Below are 24,690 nucleotides of genomic sequence, written 5' to 3' on the forward strand. Positions count from 1 at the left end.
CTTCAAACTTAGTAGCACTCTTTTCCTGGAGGAATCTAAGTTCACACACACACACACACACACACACACACACACACACACAATTACTGTCTGTTTCAGATATAAAGAAGCTGCAAATTCCATGCAAAAACATTGCTCCAAAATATCCCTGTGGTTGTGGTGTTGGAAATAAATATAAATGAACATACTTGCTCCTATTCAGTAATTAAAGCTATATTATCCAGGGCAGGGGAGCAATTTACTGATAGATCTTATTATTTGTTGTTTTTTAATTTTTACTTTTTCATGGCTCATTTTCTTTCTTCACCAGACTTTTATCACTTTTGCTATATTTTGAAAACCATGGTATACTCAAGATAACTAACATTGCTCAAAATAAATAAAACTGAAATTGGGAGCATATGTCATTCCACGTATTGTGTTCAATTTCCAGGTGAAGACATTGGACACATTAGAGTTACGGGTATTATCTCTTGAATTTTCCCCTGCAAGTTCTCTAGTGTTTTTTCTGAGACTCCCAACTACTGACTTATTACACTGCTTATCAAGACACACATGGTTTTTTTATGTAATGAGACTCCACCTCAACTTCTATTTAATTCTTGGAAAATTATATCCAAGTGTCATTTTATCAATTCTCATTGTCAATTGGAGAATCCTTTTCTAGGCATTTGAGTACTTCACTGTCCATAACATAGGCTACCGTTATATTCAATTCGATATACGACCTCATCATTGTCTACTTTGTCAAAAATTACTACTTTTGTTACACATATTAAAGGTAAATTATGTCATTCTAAAATGTATTAAGCATCTGAACTATAGTGCATTATTATGATATTTTGAAAGACATATGGAGGTGCTAGTGATTCTTTAATTTGTGTGTGATAAACTATATATAAATTTTGACATAGTATTCTAAAGCCATAAGGAATTTATGTTCATTTTTCTCTTATTGATTTTTGTGTCACAATATACTACGTGTGATGTATTGCCCAGAGGAATTACTTTTGGATTTTTGGAACCTTTCTAACATGGAAGAGTTCTTGGTTTACTTTTCATTGCTTCTGGAAAATTCTTGTGAGAAACATTTTCTCCTTTACCCAAAATCATTAAATCTTTTACATGCTAGTATTTTTTACTTTTCAGACCATTTCCCTAAACGTGTTGCCCAATCTAATAATGATTGTAGCTTTCATACACGTTACTCTCTAGAAAAGCTTTTATCCTTACCCTTTTGCATAAGAGCAAAACTGAACTCTAGGTAGATTAAGTACATTCCAGTTAGTAAGAATCTGGCGAACATTCAAGTTTTATACAGTGACTAATTCTCAATCTCTCTTTTTCTCGAGAAAGAGAAAGAAAGGGAAGCTGAAAGAGAAATTGAGGGAGAAGAAGGAGGAGGGGAGGAGAAGGAAAGAAAGTAAGAAAGTAACAAAAGATGATACACAGTCTCTGGGGGATGATTTAACAACCTATATGAATTATAAAATGGTGCTCAGAGTACCTGGGTGGCTCAGTTGGTTGAGAACCTGACTCCTGATTTCGTCTCCGGTGATGATCCTAGGGTCATGGGATCAAGGCTGAGTTGGAGTCAGTGCTGAGCCTGGAGCCTGCTTGAGATTCTTTCTCTCTCCCTCTGCCCCTCCCCTGCTCAGGTGTGTGCATTCTCTTTCTTTCAAAAAGTAAAAAAAAAAAAAAAAAAATGGTGCTCTATAGCAATTTTCCATGAGTTTTTTTTTTTTTAATTTTTTTTTCAACGTTTATTTATTTTTGGGACAGAGAGAGACAGAGCATGAACGGGGGAGGGGCAGAGAGAGAGGGAGACACAGAATTGGAAACAGGCTCCAGGCTCTGAGCCATCAGCCCAGAGCCTGACGCGGGGCTCGAACTCACGGACCGCGAGATCATGACCTGGCTGAAGTCGGACGCTTAACCGACTGCGCCACCCAGGCGCCCCTCCATGAGTTTTTAAAAAGAAAATAATAGAGAATATTTACATATGTCAAATATAAGTGGTTATTTATTGAAACATTATTTGCAATATTGGAAACACATTAATATGACCGATATTGGGAATTAATACTAAATATAGTATGCTCACTACATACTTCAGTGAAATAACTTCATGATATAACTTGCAGTGAGAAAAGTGAATGTCAAATCAATCTGTGAATTAATATGGCCTTTTGCTAAAGAAATAAATTTTCCACATTATTCACTACGTATTTAGCATTAGAAAAGTTCCAACCGTGCTAACAGAAAAAAAACAGTAATCCATTTAACTTTCTAAACCCAAGCCAAAATAAATACTCCCAAATGTTTGTCAATGTCACAGATTATGAAAGCTATATTATTGTTATATATTATTATTATTACTATTACTATTATTATTATTATTATTATTACTGCTACTACTACTGTTAGAACTAATGGAACATTCATGGTCAGCCACAAAATCTTCTAAGTGTTTGCCATGTATTAACTCATTAAACTTCACAAGAAGCTTAGGAGATTGGCATTATTATTAACACCATCTAAACATGAGGAAACCATGATACAGAGAGGTTAGCTGATTCACCCAAAGTCACACAGGCAGTACATGCTCAGTTTTGAACTCAGTGGTCTAGCTGCATAATTAGTGCTCTAAATCACTACAATAGTCTGAAGTTACTTTTTAATATGAAAATAAGAAAACATAGTAAATTTAGTTCTTATTATTCCCAATCTTATTTGTACAAGATTTTTGTTACTGATTGTCATATGTCCCTGGGAGCATATTTGCAAGCATCAAACTTAACACCGGAACAGCAATTAGAAATCACCACTCCTGTGTGGTCTTTCTTTCTTCTTGTCTTAAGAGCTCTGTTTCGGGGCTCCTGGGAGGTTCAGTTGGTTAGGCGGCCGACTTGGGCTCAGGTCACGATCTCGCGGTCTGTGAGTTCGAGCCCTGCGTTGGGCTCTGTGCTGACAGCTCAGAGCCTGGAGCCTGTTTCAGATTCTGTGTCTCCCTCTCTCTGACCCTCCCCTGTTCATGCTCTGTCTCTCCCTGTCTCAAAAATAAATAAACGTTAAAAAAAATTTTAAAAAAAACTCTGTTTTGGTCATTCATTCCTTAAATTTTTAGAAATTTTATACACTACTGGACAGTGTTTTTAAGGAATTTGTAAAAAATAAAATACAAAATCAATTTTAAAAGCCTGGAATTTGGAGGTGTCTTCTATTCCTCTGTAAATGGTAATGTGATAATCATAAATATGTGTTAATTTAATAATGAATTAAAAATGTATAGTAGCTTCTTCCTTATTTAGATCTGTAGCACTTAAACATCACATGTTAATTTGATACTTATATGTATAAACTGGTAACATAATTGCTGCTTCTGTAAAGGTATACATTCTCTTTCTATCTAGAAAATGAGCTCTGCAAGGAAGGATTGAACAGTTATATTTTGAATCACTTATGGTTACAAGTATAATAACACATGTTAAATAAATATTGATTTATCAATATCGTCTGTCAACCAAATACATTATCCGTACCCTTATTTTTAATTCAAACTATACTTCTCTATAAATTCAGAAGCAAATCTATTGCAAATATCATATATCCAAGCAAACATCTCTCAGAAAACTATTTATTTAGACTCAGTATTTCGGAGGTATATTTCTCTGCCTGTTGCAAATGAAGACAAATGGGGATTAATGGGAACTCAAATCAGGTCTAGAAGAAATCTCAGGTGAGCAATATAGACAATACAGAGCTTACACAGACCTTAGAAAACTTAGAAGAAGGTGTTGAATAGAATGACAGACTGACAAAAGACTTGATGGGGAGCTTCACAGGAGAGAAGTATTGAGATCAGGGTAGAGCATCTGACTGTCAGGATTAAGACATAGAGAAATCTAGAATCTGTGCCTTTCTGTCTGCACTTCAGCATATGCTGCTTATCTTTGTAATGACTGTTAAAAGTTTGTCCTCATTAATTACAGATTTCTCTTGGAGTCAAGACAAAGCAGGACGTCCACCAGACTGTCATTATCACTTAATCACAGTTGATTAATTTGTATGGGAGATTCCAAAGTACAGAAAAGAATCTTCTTCAAGTAAAACGGTCTTAACAATCTATGAGTGAAAGAAATGGTTTCAAGATAAATTGTCACTAAGCACAGATACATGACAATATGTATTTGGGGAGCTTATGCTACTTTTTACAAATTCATACAACACGGGCATTGGCGGATTATCTAATACCTAGATATACAAGCAAAATGTAACAAGATAAAGACATTTATAATAATAGCATAGCTATCCCACAGAAATATTTTATCTACAGCATGGTAATATTGTTTCTAAACTAAACAGTCTTTTAGGCAACCAATTTTGGTATTTTATGTTCATTTATGCTATGCTCAAAGATGTCATCAATTTATTGTGTTTAATTATTGACTACTTTTAAGAAAGCAAACTTAAAGAGAATTCAAAAGCACAAACACATATATAACAATTAAAAATGGGAAACATTGATACAAATTAAGTTTAATAATTAATTAGAATAAAAGTAGAAATATCAATCATCAGTTCTTAAATTGTATTAGTATTATGTTCTTGCTGTTGGGGAAATAAATCTCTCAAGGCATGTTTATGAAAGAAGATGGCTATTTACATTTTTTTTTAAATCTTATTTATTTTTGAGAGAGACAGAGACAGAGACAGAGACAGAGACAGAGCACAAGCGGGGGAGGGGCCGAGAGAAAGAGGGAGACACAGAATCCAAAGCAGGCTCCAGGCTCTGAGCTGTCAGCACAGAGCCAGATGCAGGGTTTGAAAACCGCGAGATCATGACCTGAGCCAAAGTTGGTCGCTTAGCCGACTGAGCTACCCAGGCGTCCCAAGAAGATGATGACTATTTAATAAGATACTTTTCCTAATTAAATTCACTTAATTTCTTGGAAAATCAGGAGAAAATGGAACAAAATGGGATTTTTTTAGTCACAGGAATATACTGCAACTTTTAATGTTTTCTGAAATTTCCTAATTTCTTTTTGCAGTTTTTAATTTTTCCATGATCTGGTGGAAGTTATTGGAAAACATAAGTTTTTACAATGATAGGGATAAATTAGACCACAGGGTGAATGAAGATTTATTTGCATTTAATACAATGTTTCCCTGAAAATTAAAATCCGAGTTTTCTTTCACCTTGTGAAGTGAAAATTAGATGTTTAAAATGTTGTAATTGTGCCTAGATCATGGCTTACTTAAAAGAAATGTATATATTCAAGAAAACAAGTTTGAAATAAAAGTTTAAGCTTCCTCTCACCCAGCTTTACTGAGATAAGATATATGACATTGTGTAAGTTCCACGGCATCCGATGTGATGATTTGATAATGTATATATTGTGAAATGATTCAAACAATAGTTAACACTTCCATCACCACACACAATTACCTTTGTGTGTGTTTGTGGTGAAAGCATTTATTTATTTATTTTAAGTGTTTATTTATGTTGAGAGAGAGAGGGAGAGAGGGAGAGAGCAAGCAGGGAAGGGCAAAGGAGAGTGAGAGGGAATCCCAAGCAGGCTCCACACTGTCAGCGCAGAGCCCTATGCAGGGCTCGATCCCACGACCCTGGGATCATGGCCTGAGCCGAAATCAAGAGTCAGACACTCAGCTGATGGAGCCACACAGGTGCCCTTGTGGTGAAAACATTTCTTACTCACGGCTTTAGTAACCTTCAAGCATGTGATAATACCGGATTGTTAACTATACTGAACATTCGATCCTCACAGTTGGTTGCTCTTCCACCTGGGAATTTGTCACCTTTGACCAACATCTTCACATTTCCCCCTCCCACCACCCCAGCCACTGGCAACTATTATTCTACTCTGTTTCTATTAGCTTAGCTTCTAGATTCCACATATGTGAAATTACACAGTAATTATCTTTTTCTCTCTCTCTTGACATAATGCCTTCAAGGTTGTCACAAATGCCACAAATGGCAGTATTTCCTTGCTCATTGTATATTCTACTATATATAATATATATAATATATATTCTACTATATATACTATATGTATATATAATGTATATTTACACCACATTGTGTACATATGCACACACATACATACACATTACACTCACACATGCATATCTATACAAATACACACTGCGTATAACATAAAATATATATCACATTTTCTTTATTCTTTCATCCCTCACTCAACACTTAGGTTATTTCTACATTTTGACTACTATAAACAATGCCGCCACGGACATGGGAACACCGGTATTTCTCTCTCTCGTTTTTTAATGTTTACTTATTTCTGACAGAAAGAGCAGGGTGGGGGAAGAAAGAGAGAGCGAGATAGAGGATGAGAAGCCGGCCTCGCACTGACAGCAGCGAGCCCGAGGCGGGGTTGTATCTCACAAACTTTGAGATCATGACCTAAGTCAAAGTCATACGCTCAACCTACTGAGCCACCCAGGTGCACAGGTATTTCATTGAAATAGAGATTTTATTTCCTTTTGTTGTAATAAATGATTTTATTTCCTTTTGATATATACCCAGAAGTGGGATTGCTAGATCATATGTTAGTTCTATTTTTAATGTTTTTGAAGAAACTGCATACTGTTTTTTTCATAGTAGCTATTCAAACTCCCATCAACAGTACACCAGGGTTCCCTTTTCTCTACATACTCACCAACACTTGTTAATTTCTGTCTTTTTGATCATGGTCATTCTAACAGGTGTTAGGTGATATCTCATTGTAGTTTTGATTTGCATTTTCCCTGATGATTAGTGATGTTGAGCATCTTTTCATGTACCTATGGGCCATTGTATGTCTTGTTAAAAAAAAAAAAGTTTGTTCAGGTTCTCTGTCCATTTTTAATTAGATTTTAGAAGGCTTTTTGTTGTTGTTGCTAACTTGTTTGAATTCCCTGTATATTTTAGAATGTTAACTCCTTATTAGCTAGACGTTTTTCAAATATTTTCTTCCATTACATAGACTACCTTTTCATTTTGGTAATTGTTTCTTTTACTGTGCAGAAGCTTCTGGTTTTCATGTGATTTCCCTTGTTGATTTTTGCTTTTGTTTCTTGTGCTTTGGGGATCATGAAAAAAAAATCATGGCTAAGATCAATGTCAAGGAGATTTTTTTTTTGGCCCATATTTTATTCTAGGAGTGTTATAGTTTCAGGTCTTAGATTAAGGTTTTCTTTTCTTTTCTTTGTTTTTTTTAATCTACTTAGAGTTAATTTTTGTAAGTGGAATAAGAGAGGGGTCCAATTCCATTTTCGCATACGGTTATCCAGTTTTCCCAACACCATCTATTGAAGGGACTGTGGTTTCCACATTGGATGTTCTTGGCTATTACTTGACCATGTATGTGGGTATTTATTTCTAGGCTCTTCATGGGTCTATGTGTCTATTTTTATGCCAGGACCATATTGTTATGATGACTAGAGCTTCATAAATACAGTTTGAAATCAGGATGTGTGATGCCTCCAATATGTTTTTTCTCAGGATGTTTTGGTTTGGTTTGGAACTTAGGCTGCATTGTGTTGTCAGTTTTGGATCATTGTTTTACTATCTTGTTTTACTTTTGGAACCTTCTTGGCCCATATGGACTGAACCATTTTAATGCCCTTTCTCTTTCTCACTTCTTCTTGAATTCAAATTACTATACATAGAGATCAGAGAGCTTAAAATTGTTGCACAATTCTTGGATGTTCTATTCTTTGTTCTCTTATAATTTTCACTCTTGTTTTGCTTTGTGTTACATTCGGATATTTTCTAATCTTATCTTCAAGTTAATATATTCACTATAGTCATGTCAAATCCACTAATGAGAAGGCAGAAGAAATGATTATTTCTTTTATTTTGTTCTGTGTTTCCAGCATTTCCATTTGATACTTCCTTATAGGTCGCATATGCTATTACAATGTTAAACCATTTTTTTAATAAATTTTGTTAAAAATTAGACTGTGCTACCCCATGTGAAAAGCATTCAGGCTTCCACCTGCACACCACATTCCCAAGTGAATGATACCACCAACAATCCAATTGTCTAGGTCAGAAACCTGGAAGTTACTTGGATTTACACACTTTTCTATTTGTCTCGTAGTCAATCACTAGGTCTTGTCACATTTTTCTCTGGGATATCCTCCCTATCTCCTGATCTTTTTAAATCTGCTCTACACATACCATGGGAAGACTATGTGCCTTCAATTCCTGTGGCAGCTTTCTAACCTGTTTCTGCATATTCATTCATTTTCATATCTTGCTCTGGTTTCACAACTATAGCTCTAATAGATGTGCATAATTAAGAAATTTTAACATCATCTATGTCTCACTTATATTGTCTCATAAGACAAATTTGCATCATAGTGACTGAAACCATTCACATGCATTTTTTAAAAATGAAAAATATTACATGCCTGTTATATATTAAGAGCAAATGTTTCATAGTATATTATGTTACTATTGATTTTCCTGTTCAATATGTTATTACTTAATATAGACTTTAATTTGAATACAGCCTTTGATTAGGATTTTGCATTAAATATTAAATAAAGTTAAATGTTGAAAGTTTAGGGGCTCCTGGGTGGCTCAGTCGGTTGAGCGTCTGACTTCGGCTCAGGTCATGATCTCGCGGTCCGTGAGTTCCAGCCCCCTGTCAGGCTCTGTGCCAACAGCTCAGTGCCTGGAGCCTGCTTCGGATTCTGTGTCTCCCTCTCTCTCTGACCCTCCCCCGTTCATGCTCTGTCTCTGTCTCAAAAATAAATAAACATTAAAAAAAATAAAAATAAATAAATGTTGAAAGTTGAGTTATATTTCATGCTTCAAGAGAAAATACTCTATACTCTCGCGATATTAATATTCCTAGAATAGATAATTTACTAGAAGAAATAATTCCTTTACAGTAGGTCTCAGACACTGAAACAGAAGAGGTGCAGCACCATTTTCATTTTTTCTCTCAAGAAATCCTGTTTCAATATCTTAATGAGCTTTTATTTGAAATTCTCTGTTGGGTGCCTCAGTGATTCAGTCAGTTAATCATCCCACTTTGGCTGGCTCAGGTCATGATCTCATGATGAGTTTGAACCCCACATCGGGCTACGCACTGGTGTGTGGGGCCTGCTTGGGATTCTCTCTCTCTCTCTCTCTCTCTCTCTGCCCCTCTCCCACTCATGGACTCTCTCTTTCTTTCAAAGTAAATAAATAAACTTAAAAAAATGCTTTGTCAAATTAATAAAATTTGGAAAATACTACTATCTCAATAGAAGATAATGTAATAATTACTTTTTGCTATTTGCTTGTTTTTTATTTGTTCTCTATTTACAAGTCATTTAAGGGTTAGTAGACATTATCTTATATTTTCAAATTACAAAAACAGAATAAGCATAATTTCTGCCCTAATTAGCTGAAATCAACAGATTATAATAAATTGTTAAAATTTTAATAGCATTCTATATCTGGCTTTGATATTTTATTTTATTTTACTTTATTTTATTTTACTTATCTTATTTTTTTAGGCGGGGCTTTGATATTTTAAAATTATGTCAAAGTAGGATTCAATTCAATTCAAAAGAATCTAGATATGTACTTATCTACTATTAGTTTCACTGCTTCGAATACACTACCAAAAAAAAATGTATAAAGAAGCAACCAAATGCAGAAATTATCTATTTCATAGAGGAGTGGAGTACAAAATCATATTTGATTTCCTTTTTTCTTTTAAAATGTTTATTAAATATTTTTCTAAAAAGGTATCACAAACTTATTACATGCTTGAACATACGTGACATTTTTAATGGAAAAACAAAAAAATAGTAAAAAAAAAAAGTTGCGTTGATTTTAATTTTTGGAAATCTTCCTAAGATCTGGCCTAATAAAAGATAACTTGGATTTCATATCTTCTTTTGAAACCTATCTGCTGTGATATGTTCTTTTGGTTGAAGTATGGGAAGAACAGTGACCTTTAGTTGGAAGATGAACAGGTGTTTTAATAGCCCTTTTAGATAATTGTGGATATTCTTTGATATTATGTTAAAACTCAACAAATGGAACTTTTTAACAGATTAATTGAAAGCAGAATCTTAAATCATATTAGTAAACTCTGTTAAAATGATATGTCCTTTCTTGTACATTGAATGGATGTTTTAGCCATACATTATTTTACAAAAATCATGCCTGGGCCATTTGTAAAATGGTAGCTTACTAAATTATGGAGACATTACAAACGTTGACATAATTTTTTTAACATGGATGATGGGTTTTTATTATATTTGAAAGTCACAAAATAGTTACTTTCAGATAAAAAAGAGAGTGATGCCTGTGAACAATCTTAGAACAATGTGTTTAAAATATTCTCATAAATTTGATCCTGTAGAAGATAACAGCAGAATTTTTTCAGCTATCCTCATGGATCATACCTTCCAGTGCAACTGAACCTCTGGCTAGTTATCACTTGTCATCATTTGTCTCCTCATATATATTTTGCTAGAAATCTCCTCCTTAAACCTATGTTTATACTTGCTTACTCTCTGCTAAGTGATAATGTTGACTGGAAATTTTGGCGTTCTACCATTCATATTTGACCTGCATGTACAGTCAATGATATGCCCATGAAGGGTTTGTAAAACAGAGATCATGTTAAAAAGCTAATTTGCACATATTAATTTGCTAATACTCTAACATATCAGGTTAAAGAAGTAATTGATAGGTAGTTATCCCACATTTATTTTCTTGATAATTAAATATGCACATAACATTAACATATTTCTTTAAATAGATTGCTTCAAAAACTTTTCAAAATTTAAGCAAGTGGGATTCATTTAGAAAAAATATTTAGTGGTATTTAAATTTCTTTTAAAAACCTGCTTTAGTTGACTGTATTTCAGTGTTAATTAAGAATATTTATACTAACAGTAGGTTTTATGAAAATACACATAAAATAATGTTAATTTTTAATATTTTTTCAATTTATATTTTGGATAAAAATTAATTATATACACCTTTATGCAATTATATTTTCAATCACTTAGATTAATGCTATGAATAGAATTACAGCTATATGAAAATAGACTTGATTTAGCAATCTAATTACTGCTCATGCTGAAAGGAATAGAATATAATAAAAATATAATCTATTAATAAATATAATGTGATCTATCAATTATATCCTCGTTGGTCAACGAGTAGAATGGCTGACAAGGGCAATACTATTTAAGTTCAATCATCCTTAAATGTGGTTGACCAGCACTCTTAAACTCTTAAGCACAAATCTCTTTACATACATTTTTCAATTTGGACATTATGACTATTTGTTTGCCAAGGCAGGAAGAGACATATATTCTATTCATATATTTGTATATTCACGATTGTGTATTCACGATTCACAACTTTAAAATTTTGACATGTTGTATGGGCCTCTCCATTTGTCAGGGGCGAGTATATATCTGCAGTAAAACTGAGTTAGAGAAAATTTATTTGTACATTTAAATGTAGAACTCATTGCTCCATCAATCTAGTTATAATTACTTAACCATAAATGGTTTTGCTATGTAAACTTGCATACATTTCTAATAAATTTATTTTTATTTTCATTTTTAAGAATGTTTTAATGTTTATTTATTTTTTAGAGAGAGGGACAGAGTGGGAGCAGGGGAGGAGCAGAGAGAGAAGAGGCCACAAAATGTGAAGCAGGCTCCAGGCTCTGAGCTGTCTGCACAGAGTGCAGTGTGGGTCTTGAACCCATGAACAGGGAGATCATGACCTAAGCTGAAGTGGGCTCTCAACCAACTCAGCCACCCAGGCACCCTTATTTTTGTTTTCAGTGTTTAAATTATATTAGGTTGGATTGATTTTCCAAATGTAGAAGAAAAATATTTTTCTTTTTTTTTTAAAGATTTTTATTTTTTTATTTTGAGAGAGGGGGATGTGTGAGCAGGGGAGGGGCAGAGAGAAAGGCAAGAGTGAGAATCCCAAGCAGGCTCCTCACTGTCAGCAAAGAGCTCAATATGGGGCTCGAACTCATGACCCATAAGATCGGGACCTGAGCCTGAGTCAGACACTTAACCGACTGAGCCACCCAGGCATCCTCAGAAAATTTTTTCAATGCAAAAGCACCCCTAACATTACCATAGGTAAACACTGCAATAGATCCTGATAAGAACAATATTTCTTCAACATTAACATCAAAAAGAAGTATAACAAAATAAGAGCCTAACTATACTTCATGGTTATAGTTCCATTACAGATGGAAACTCTGTAATTATGACTGCTTATCATTCAGGAAATGTTCATCATTTTTTTTTCCTATATGGAACTCGGCACTCTTTTAAATCCTACAAGGATACAGGACAGATATCCTGGGTGTTCCTTACATTTAAGATCCATTGTGGATAAGGTAGGATTTGAGTCAATTCTTTGAACATGAGTAAAATTCTTATGTGTACTGTTATTGTATGTACTATTTATGCATAAAAACTGGAGTTGGAGGTAACAGCTTACCCCTTTTAGGATTGTTTTGAGACAGTTGTTGATATTATGTTGATATTAAATTTTAACAATATATAAAACTAAATGTCTCATATTCCTCTAAGATACATCATTGCCTATAAAGAAGAAATTTACAAATTATTTACTAGACCACAGATAACTTGTGTTTGGTCTTATGAATTGGGAATTGCACCATTGGATGCAACAAGACCTATTTTGGAAAATTAAGTAAATTTTGTATCAAAAATTGTCTCCAATATTTAAGTGTATTAAAAAAACAACTTTTGATTGTGGTTTCTATTTATTATCCCTCCAAGTGCAAGGTCCAATTGAAGAGAAATAAGGCTTGTGCTATTTACATCTTCTGTCAGCAAATAAAAATTTTAAGCAATTCGAATTTTTCTATGCATCAAAATTGGTCGGTTGTCTTGATAATTGTTTTATCAGTGATTGTGAATGGGAAGAGCATGAACCGTTTCAAGAGAGGTCAAAACTGTATTTTTCATCACATAAGTAAGTTCTGAGGAAATTCACTGAAGCAGAAAAAAACACTCAGCATGGACTACCTATTATTTGTAGCAAATTTGTATGACCTATGAGAATTCCAATTGTAGATAAGTCTGGAAATGTACATTTAGATTCTAATTCACATCTCATGAGAATAGTGACTCATAGAAGTTACTGGGTAGAATTCTAGCTGAATTTATCATGAGTATTTTCAGATAATAAAAATTAGCATAAACCAACCTGAAATTTATAATCATCACAGAGTATTACCGACTATATATACATAGTCTTTCCACTTTGCAAAATAACAATTCATAATTAACTGGTATTCATGAGATTTACATGTCCTCTGTGTCAGGATGATTTATTTTCTGTGGAGTAATGTGGCAAATATGTTCTTAATTCAAAATGCTTCTGGCTTACCACTAATTGAATTTAAGTAAGCAGGGTATAACAACAAATAGACTAACATTTAAAAACTCAAACTGGACAAGTCACAGTCTATTTTCAACAAAAGGATTCAGAGGATGATGGTAACAATAGAATGAATAGTAGTTCATTCCAATCCACATAAGTGATAGGGAAGAGAAACAAAATATCATTCTCTTACAATATGTCTCTTGCATGTAGGAATAAAAGTGTCCTGCAAGAACATGTGGTCTGTCTGCGTGGATCTCCTTGATATTAAAAGAGGACTTATAGTTTGGGCTCCAACAATATTCAAAGAGTTACTAATTACCTAAGATCTCACTATTAAGTCTATCTCTGTTAGAGGAAAGCTTAGGAATCACATGATTTACATACAGCATAGTTAATTTCCTGTGCAGGGGGAAAAGGCCATGCATAAGAACTTTGCCATACTTGTGAGTAAATCACCTTTTTCTTTTTTTATTTAATTTTTTTTAATATTTATTTAATATTATTTATTTATTTATTTATTTATTCTGAATTTATTCAGAATTTATTTATTCTGTCTCTTTTGAGAGAGAGAGACAGACAGACAAACAGAGAGTGACCAGGGAAGGGGCAGAGAGAGAGGGAGACACAGAATTCGAAACAGGCTCCAAGCTCTGAGCTGTCAGCACAGAGCTGGATGCAGGGCTCAAACTCTTTAACAGTTAAGGGTTTTGTAGTTTTCTTCATATTTTGTTTGGACATTTAAGTCGCTGCATTAATTGTGCCTCTTTCCAGCTGGTGATTTAACAAAGTGGCACAATCAACATCTGTGGTATGTTAGTGGTGTTGGTTGTCATTAGGATGTCTTTAAATTCTGAATTATTACTTTGGATGTATTTCTTCATTACCCAAAAAGTAGTCATCTAAAGTTGTCAAACTTCATGGACAATAAATAATTTCTTCTCCTGCCTTTACCACCACATTGCAATAAAAAGAAAAAAAAATCCATTATGGAATATAGATTGAGGGCCTTATAAATACTAAATACTACCACATGGAAGTATATGCATTTATGATTTGTATGGGCATGTATATACATCAAAAGGTTGTCTTGCTGTTTTTCTTTTTTCTTCCTTTGAGTCATAAATTCCACCTCACGATCGTACCGCAAATATTAGTGTCGAATGAAAATATTTTTCTCTTAAGGACACAGGAAATCATCATGTCTTATTTCTTCTCTGATTCTTTTTGACATTTCAGACTTCGTGGTATCACTTTTAGTTTGATATTCACATTTCCCCCCACATATACCAATCTTTACAAAACAGTAATTACCGCATTTCCCTAATTGGTAACAGGTTTCCCATTTCAGGACTATGGTCATTTGGAAAAGAGATGAGAAGACTGTATGTGCACACACCCTGGAGTTGTGTGATTCAAATCCCTCCCCCCAGTACAACTCCAGAATCCACAGTACGGTTGTCATGGGTTGCGTGTGTGTGCGCACACGTGTGTAGGATGATGGTTGTCTTTCCGTAAGATATAAGCCCCCAACTGCCTTGAGCCCTCTCTTCCCATCGGATCCTGACAGGAACTAACATTCTAAAATGCTCAGCCTGAAATTTGGTAACAAGGTTTTGCTTTTGTGTTCTCAAATTATATCTTGTATTAACAGGATTCTTTGCATTTTGAGGTTCAGAGACCCTTTTGATCAGCGAAGTGCACAGATACACACGCACTTGATTTTACAAAAATATTCAAAGCATCACACACTTCGTTAGGTTCATTAGGTTCAAGGATAGACTTTCCTATTGGGTCCATTTAATCTCAGCTGATAAGCTAGTACAATCATCACTGGAATCTGCAGTATTAGTTACAGACAAGCACAATGACCAATAGCTCTAATGCTGTCTACACTGGGATAACAAAGAAGTCGTCTGAATCAAAGATTTAACCACAGACCACTTTGTAAATAATAATTAAAAAAACCCCAGAACTTAACATTTTTCATCTACTATGTAACTTAAATGATCATCCAAATTATTTAATGCCTGGAGCCAGGAGTATTTTGTGAAATAGAAATTAAAAGGCAAGTGAATCACCTGTGAATTCTGCCAAGCTTTATTTTTATGAATGGAAAAGGATCATATCGAAAATTTCTAAGAAAAAAAGCACATAGGTTGACACTGGATTCATTTACTAATCAATAGGATCAAGAATGGAAAAGGAAAGTGGTGATCAGTTAATTGTTACAGGCACTTCAATTGTTTGGAGGCAAAATATAAGAATTAAGAGGTGTTCCTTTAATTCTTTTTTTTTTTTTAATTTTTTTTTCAACGTTTATTTATTTTTTTGGGACAGAGAGAGACAGACAGAGCATGAACGGGGGAGGGCAGAGAGAGAGGGAGACACAGAATCGGAAACAGGCTCCAGGCTCTGAGCCATCAGCCCAGAGCCTGACGCGGGGCTCGAACTCACGGGCCGCGAGATCGTGACCTGGCTGAAGTCGGACGCTTAACCGACTGCGCCACCCAGGCGCCCCTGATTCTTAAGGTATTCCACGGAGAAATCATCTTTCGATTATCCTAGGGATAGAGTAAGTGCCAGAGGTTTACATGTTTCATGAGTTATCTTCCCCTGTGAGAAACCAAATTGTCCTCAGAAACAAATGGTTTTTCTGCCGAAGGCAATGAGTCAGAGTGCAAGATGTTTTGTTTTGTTTATTAAACCTCGCCATCAGCAAAGAGAATGGGAATGAAGTAAAAGCGCCTGGGTTACAGGGCAGAACCAAAAAACGCCTGTCGACCCAAGAGACAATGGGTTAAAACTGTCCTTGATCTTCGCCCCACATCAGAACAAATTCACCAAGCTATTATAGCCTGCGGCAGGCTGGCTCTCTACATCTGAGGCTGCCCCCAAGGGAGCTGATGCTGGAGACTTTCCATGGACTCCCTGAAGCCTGACATAAAGCTCTTCCTTGAAGAGAGTTCTAGATGGATTGTCTTCATGTTCATCATAGCAAAGTACAGATATATTTATAACATCCTAAACCTGATAGCAACATAAATGACGTTCCACTTAGGAATGAAAAAATATTACGCAGTGTATTCGTATAATGCAGTGTTATGTAGCAATGAGCATTCACAGATGTATTTATGCAAGAACATAAATACATTTAACAAACATATTAATTAGAAAAAAGGCACCAAAGAATGTCTATGGTACCATTTGGGTAAAATTCAAAGCCAAACATTCATATCTCTGAGGCCACGTTAAGAGGAAAATCTCTATGTAAACCCTACTCCCTCTAGGAAAGAAAAAAAAAAAAAAAAGGTCTAAACATGCCTACATCCAAGCTGTACTGCTTGTAAGCAATGCCCATTGCCCAATTTAGATCACCAACTTGGCTTTGGAAAAACTGAGAAGGATAAATGAAATAGAAAAATATTAGTAGTTATTTTATATTTAATTTTTATTTGTATTGCTTAAGGCTTTTCTTATACTTTTATTAATTTCCTTTGGGCAAAATTATAAGAATTAAGATTCATGCAAAAATATGAAATAAACTTTTGGTGTAGTCCTATTCAGTAAATTTTAATGAATTTTTGTTGAGCTCTTGTCTTTTGTCAAAAGAGAATTTAGTAGGGTGATAATTAATCACACGTGTTTTTACATCCCACCAAATTTTCATTCTGGTGGATGATGCCAATAACTTTTTTTATACATTTATTTATTTTTGAGAGATAGAGAGAGGCAGAGTACTAGTTGGGGAGGGGCAGAGAGAGAGGGAGACACAGAATCCAAAGCAGGCTCCAGACTTTGAGCTGTCAGCACAGAGCCTGACACTGGGCTGGAACTCACAAGCCGTGAGATCATGACCTGAGCCGAAGTCAGAAGTCAGACGCTTAACTGACTAAGCCACCCAGGTGTCCCTGATGCCAATAACTTTAATTCAATTCAAGAGATCTTGGGATGGTAAGATGTACATGGCCTCCAATTAACATGTTAAAGAACAATTGGTTAAGCCCGGTGATGTGGCAATTAAACCATGACAACTGAGCTTCAATGGGAGACAAGTTTTTAAAAATAAATTGCAGTGCTCCAAATCATTCTGAATTATTATTTGAGGTATAAATAACAGAATGTGAGTCATATTATATTTTAAACATGTAAAGGTTAGAAAAAAGAATTTCTTTTGAAATATATTTTTTCCTACCAGGTTGAAAATACAACGTTAAAATTGAAATTACATTTGGGAAGCTGAGAATAACGTGGGTGTGGGAAAGGGAAAGGAAAGTTTATTGCTATGAGAAATGTATCATTTCTCATAAGGAAATGTGCCTTGCACACAAGCAATCTGGTTTCCACACTGTGCTGATTCACCTAACAGTAGTGAATCATTATCTTTCATTCTTCTGCTATCCCTAGAGACCATACACGTTGTTGATAATAGCATTGCATCTACCCAAATGGAAACAAAATTTAATTAGAATAATCCAATGAATACAAGTGTGCTTTAATGAGAAATACGATAAAATATTTATTCAGACATCATGTCCTCCTTCAAATATTTCAGATAAAATTTCTTTTCTTTTTTTAACAATTTGTTTAATGTTTCAAGTTTTTATTGAAATTCTAGTTAGAAAACATATAGAGTGACATTAGTTTTAGAAGTAGAATTTAATGATTCATCACTTACATGTAACACCCAATTCTCATCACAAGTGCCCTCCTTAGTACCCATAAAATTTCTAAGAATACTTTCACCTCCTACTATGATCGTGATTCTCTTCTTTGACTCTGTAGAAAGTGACAGAGTATAAAATTCTCCCCTCAAGCAGTAAAATTGAATCTGCCTTATGTGTTTTATTTTTCATGTGTGTCATATTTTTTAAAAAGGACAAAAAAACACAATTTTTTGCTAAAACTACTTAAATGTAAACTTTTGTAACTTGTAAAACCCTGATAAAAATTTTGAAAGAATAAAAGATTGTTCGTAAATTAAATGGAAATCATTACTCCGCTTGGTATATAATTCCTTTCACTGTGGGACAAAATATGTGCAAATCAAATTATATCATTATAATGTAAAAAAAAAAGTGAAGTTCAGAAATCCTCTGGCTTCTTGGATATATACAGACAAAACCGAAGCACATTCAAATTCTATAGTTTCTTAAACACAAAAATATTCAAAATATTTGCTATTTAATGGCTGATTTGAGGTTTTCAAATTCGTTGTTACTATCGATCTGTTCATTTTTTTTTTTTTTTTTGCTATAATGATAAATCTCACTATTCATGCTTTGGCCACCTGTTCTTGACTGAAAGTATCTCCATAAGAAACAGTATTCAAAGGGGAACAATTTACTACTTACATGGTTGGGAAAATACATGAGCCCTTCTCCTCTGTCCAATTTAGAGATCCAATAAGTGTTGCAATGGAGAAGGTAGCCTAGGTCTGTAAGTATTTGTTATTTTTTTTGTCTTTTTCTCTAGATAAAATGACCAGTTCTACTGAGAAAATCTTGATTGACTTATTTACTCAATAGCGGCCTCAGAGAAAATGGAATAGAAAAGCTGACCTTTCAAACTGGGCAATTTCATGTCCTGCGTGTTATCATATGAAATTACAGAAGAATGCTTTATTAAAAGGTGTAATCATCACAAAAGGCAGCTATGAAAAATCCACAGCTAACATCACACCTAGTGGTGAAAGCCTGGATACTTTGCCTCTGAAATCAGGAACAAAACAAGGATATTTGGTCTTGCCACTTCTACTCAACATTGTGTTAGAAGTTCTGGCTGAGGCAATTAGGCAAGAAAACAAAATTAAAAACTGCATATTGAAAAGGAAGAAGTAAAACTATCTTAGTCACTGATGTTATAACCTTGTATATAAAAATATCCTACAGAATACATTAAAAACTATTATCACTAATAAACAAGTTCAGCATGAATGCAACAGAAAAGATTAATATAAAATAATCAGTTGTAATTCCGCACATTGCAGTGATCAATGCGGAAATGAAATGAAATCTCCATTTGAAATAGCATCAAAAATAACATATTCAGGAATAAATTCAATAAAAATGCAATACTTACACTCTGAAAACTACAAAACATTGTTGAAAGAAATTTTTAAAAATCTAAATAAATGGAAAAGGTCTGATATTCATGGATCAGAAGACATAATATTATTAAAATGGCAATATTCCCCAAATTAATTTACAGATTCAACACAATCCCTATCAGAGTCTCAACTTGTTCCTTTGTAGAAATTATAGCTGACCCAAATATTTATATGGGACTATACGGAACACTATCAAGAAAGTGACCCCACAAAGGGAAGAAAATAGTTGCAAATCATTTATCTTACAAGGGATCTGTGTCTAGAATATTTAAAGAATCTACAACTCAATAAAAATAAACTCATTTTTAAACATTTTTTCCTTATTTTAGAAGGAGAGGGAGAGCACGAGTGGGGAGGTGGAGCAGAGGGAGAAAGAGAGAAAATCTTAAGTAGGGTCCAAGAGTCTGACACTTGACTGACCGAGTCATCCAGGAGCCCCTAAAATTAAACCAATTTTTAAAATGAGCAAACTATCTAATTAGATACAAATGGGGACCCCTGGGTGGCTCAGTCAAGCCACTGACTTCGGCTCAGATCATGATCTCAAGGTTGGCGGGTTCTGGCCCCATGTCGGGCTTTGCGCTGACCGTGCAGAGAAGCCTGCTTCGGATTTTCTATCTCTTTCCCTGTCCATCCCTTCCCCCTCCTCTCTCTCAAAATAAACATTAAAATTTTTTTTTAAATGTAAAAGATATATAAATGGCCAATAAGCATATAACAATGCTGCATGCCATTACTCATTAAGAGGATACAAATCAAAATCATGATAACATACCACTTTATACCTACTATGCATGTGTGTGTGTGACTAGGATGGTTTTGTATAACTGATACAATTATAAAATTATATTATATAATTATAATTATAAAATGAGATAACAAGTATTGGCTAGGATGTGAAGAAACTCTCAGACACTGCATGTGGGGATGTAAAATGGTGCAGCTACTTTGGAGAACAGTCTGGTAGTTGCTCAGTTCCTCAGACGGTAAATGTAGAGTTACCATATGACCTAGGTGTATTTCCAAGAGAAATGAAAACTGAAATCCATGCAAAAACTTGTGTAATATTTGTATGTTTTGTTTATGGCAAAATTATTCATAATAGCCAAAAGGTGGAAATAGTCTAACATCTATCAATTGATGAATGGATAAACAAAATGTGATATACACATACAATGCAATATTTGGCCATAGAAAGGAATTGGATACTGATATATACAACATGGTTGAATGTTGAAAATTTCATGCTTCATAAAAATAGTTACAAAGGAGGGGCGCCTAGTTGGCTCAGTCAGTTGAGCGTCTGACTCTTGATTTTGGCTCCAGTCATGATCTCGCAGTTGTGAGGTCGAGCCCTGAGTCAGGCTCCACACTCGTGTTCTTGGGATTCTCTCTCTCTCCTCTCTCTGCCTCTCTGTCTCTCTCAAAATACATAAATTAACATTTTAAAAAATAGTCACAAAAGACCATGTATTACATGTTCCATTTTTATTAAATCTCCAGAATAAAAGAATATATGGTAACAGAAAGAGTAGCTTACTGGTTGATTAATTAGGGCTGAGGGCCCAGGGATTTAAGAAGGTGATAACTAAAGGGTACAGGGTTTCTTTATGAGCTAATAAAACTGTTCTGATATAAACTGTGATGATGCTTACACATAGTGGTGATTTTTCTAAAAAACACTGAGTTGGACATATTAACTAAGTGAATTATATGGTATACAAATTACATGTCAATAAAGCTATCATTACTAAGATTGGGTTGTACATAGACCTACTGAGAGGCTTCAGGCATTGCACTGGATACCTTTGATTCAATGAGGCACATTATTAACAGAATTCCAAATTCTCTGAAAACAATCTTTAATTGGGAGCATATAATTTTTACCCCATCACTGTTATTCAAAGAAAAACATATTTTTTAAAGCCCTGGAAATATACATGTTCCTAAAAACATCTGCAAAACTTTCAGCAGTTTTGATATGTCTCAAATGAAAAACAGCTTTAAATATAACATGTCATTCCTTAATTCTTGCTCAAACAACTGAAGCAGAAAAAAAAGGATATTTTGTGTTCAAAGTTGTGACATTAAACATTAAACAGTAGTGTCCTTAAAAGAACTAACTTGAGATTGATTAACATGGAAAACTGTTTGCAGAGATGAGATCCCAGTAAAGACGACAGATAAAGGTTGGCGAAACACTCAGGGTCTAGCAACAATAAGTCTCCAACATCTTAGCCTTGAAGTGGCTATAGTAGGTATAGAAAGTAGGACTCTTTGAATCAAGCAAGAATTATATCTCAGGAGGAGTATAATCAGCCAGGATCTGTACACTTAAGAAATGCACAGAGCCATTGTCAAGACCGGTTTAGTAGGAAGTCACTGTGGCTTAAACGCCACAAACTCTCTCTCCTTCTTCTGTCTCTGACATGCTGTGAGTAACTCCTGTCATTTTCCAAAGCCAACTGCAAACTCAAGGGGAAAGTGGTTTGGGTTATAGAGCCACAGAATCAGTCTCCATGGAAGCAGAGGAGAGCATGGCACAGAAAAACAGAAAATGATTTCATTAGCACAAATAGAGAATAACCCCCAAAAGGCATTATCTATCAACTCTGAAATCCAAAGAGTATGGGATGTATCTTGGGCGGGGACGGGTGGGGGGGGACAATAGCAGCAGGCAGTCCCTATATGATTCTCATCTCCAACTCTTAGCTGCTTGTATAGAAATTTAGGTAACATGGTTTCCTACAGTTATAATTTTGTCAGAAGGAAGTGACAAAGATTCTTTCTGGAAATGGCAATACAAATAATAGACCATGAAATTTAAGTTGGACAGAGATGTAAGTGGGAATAGGAGAGAGAAAAGAGAGAAATTGATTGGATGGCCAAACAGTATAAAGTTGAGAAAGGGGGCTGGATTCGTCAATATAGTCAGAAAATAAGATGTTCAAGATTCTAGATGTAGTACTTCCTCAGGGCCAAGGAGGAGCATCAGAGAGACGCCGTCTACATGGGCCAAGTGACCTTCTTGGCGCAGTTGGTCTTGGACAGTGACACCACCTGGTACTGACCCAGGAGCAGCTGCACCAGCTTCATGGTCGCCTCATCTCCTAAGGGGTCCTCCCCCTGCCTCCTCTCCCCCCCACCCCCAGCCCCATCCCAGGTGGCCACTTCTACCTCAGCTCACCTGGGGCCACCCTGCCTGAAGCACAACCACCCCAGCTAGTCTGAGTTTTAGAACTGTATGTGCACAGCTGCTCCTGCCCTGTTTAGCTTCACTTCCATCTGCCAGTGTCCTGCCCCTTGCCTTGGGTTCTCCTATTTCCATTCCCTGGTCTCTTCCAGAATTTGCTGCTCAGCTGCTCCTTTCAGAGGGCCCTCAGGGCATGTGGGGGGGGGGGGTAGACTGAGACCCCGAGGTCCTCCCTATAGAACCTCAGGGCATGTGGGTGGTAGACTGAGACCCCAAGGTCCTCCCCATAGAAGACTTCACTCCTTAAAGCAATTTCTGCTAAAAAACAAAAATGTCCATATGAGGTAGCATTTAAATTTGTTCACTTCATTTAATATTTTTTAGTCCCTTAATCTTCTCAGAAGAGTGATAGCATTATTTTTGTTATGCAAAATAATATTAATGACATAATAACATTCATAAAACAGTGCATAGGCATGAGAAACACCTCTATAACTTAGATGTTATAAGTGAATATCCAACTTTTGAGAAATTATTATAGTATTTAAAATTACTATTGTGGGGGCACCTGGGTGGCACAGTCGGTTAAGACTCTGACTCTTGGTTTCGGCTCAGGTCATGATCTCACAGTTTGTGAGTTTGAGACCCACATTGGGCTCTGTGTAGACAGTGCAGAGCCTGCTTGGGATTCTCTCTCCCCCTACCCTACTTGCATGCTCTCTCAAAAATAAATAAACTGTGAAAAAAAATTTTAGATTAAAAAAATTAAAATAAAAGAATAAAATCACCTTCATGTTTTTCATCAAATAAGTGTCAATATTTGGAAACCAAAGGGCACTGAAAGTTTTAGATAATTCCTATTTGTCACATGCACACACACACAATACCCTTATAAGATGAGCACAGCTAGGTACTAGAAGTATATAGTGATTTGGGGTTGATGGTTTGAGATTTCTTTCAGAACTAACAATTAGGGAGCCATCTGCCTGTAAAATTTTTCCATAGATAGTTTCTTTTTTAAAAAACGTATTTACTTATTTTGAGAGAGAGAGAGAGCACACAGGTGAGGGACAGAGAGAAGGACAGACAGAATCCCAAACAGGTTCCACATCATCGGCGCAGATCCAGATGCAGGGCTTGAACTCATGAACTGTGAGATCATGACCTGAGCCAAGATCAAGAGTTGGATGCCTAACCGACGGAGCCACCCAAGTGCCACTCATAGATAGTTTCTGATAGATACACTTTATTAACTCAGTACTAGTCTTTGTCAAAAAATAAATTTATATGATTCATGAATACTGGCTTATAAGAATTTAAGTAGGAAATTGGGGTTTGCGAACTAGCTTCAAAAGTAACATTAGGAAGAAAAAAGTAACATCAGAGAATTTTAACATTCTACAGATGATTCTATAAACCCAGGTCTGTAGAATACTTATTTAAATTTAATAGATTGGGTTGAAGTATAAATATGTAAGCAATAATAACGGTGTTATTAAATCTAATAAAAATGAAGTGGGTTAATTTGCATTTGTAGTTAGAAATAATAAAAAAGAATGGCATTTTCTTGCCTGCAAACCATACCCTCAATCATCATCACCACAATCATCTCCGAGTTAACAGGTTTATAGGAGCACAGATTTCAGAACTCAAGAGAAGGAAGTTATTATTTTTTATATAGCATAATTTAGGTAACTAGACAATCAGGCATGACATATGTGGCAATATAAACATTCCCAATCTCTTAATAAGAGTAAAATTGAAACAACACTCATGGTATTCTATATATGTCCTGATCCACTCCCATTTGGTTTAATTTAAAATAACTTAAGAGAAACTTAAAGGCATAATAAGGCAAGAGTTGCTGTTTCGACAACAAATCAGCTGAATCAAGAGTAAGCTATGTAGAGAAGAAAATAATATAAATAAAATTAAATTGAAAAACAAAATGCAAATCTC

Source organism: Prionailurus viverrinus, chromosome A1 (assembly GCF_022837055.1).
Source record: "Prionailurus viverrinus isolate Anna chromosome A1, UM_Priviv_1.0, whole genome shotgun sequence".
NCBI classification, from domain to species: Eukaryota; Metazoa; Chordata; class Mammalia; order Carnivora; family Felidae; genus Prionailurus; species Prionailurus viverrinus.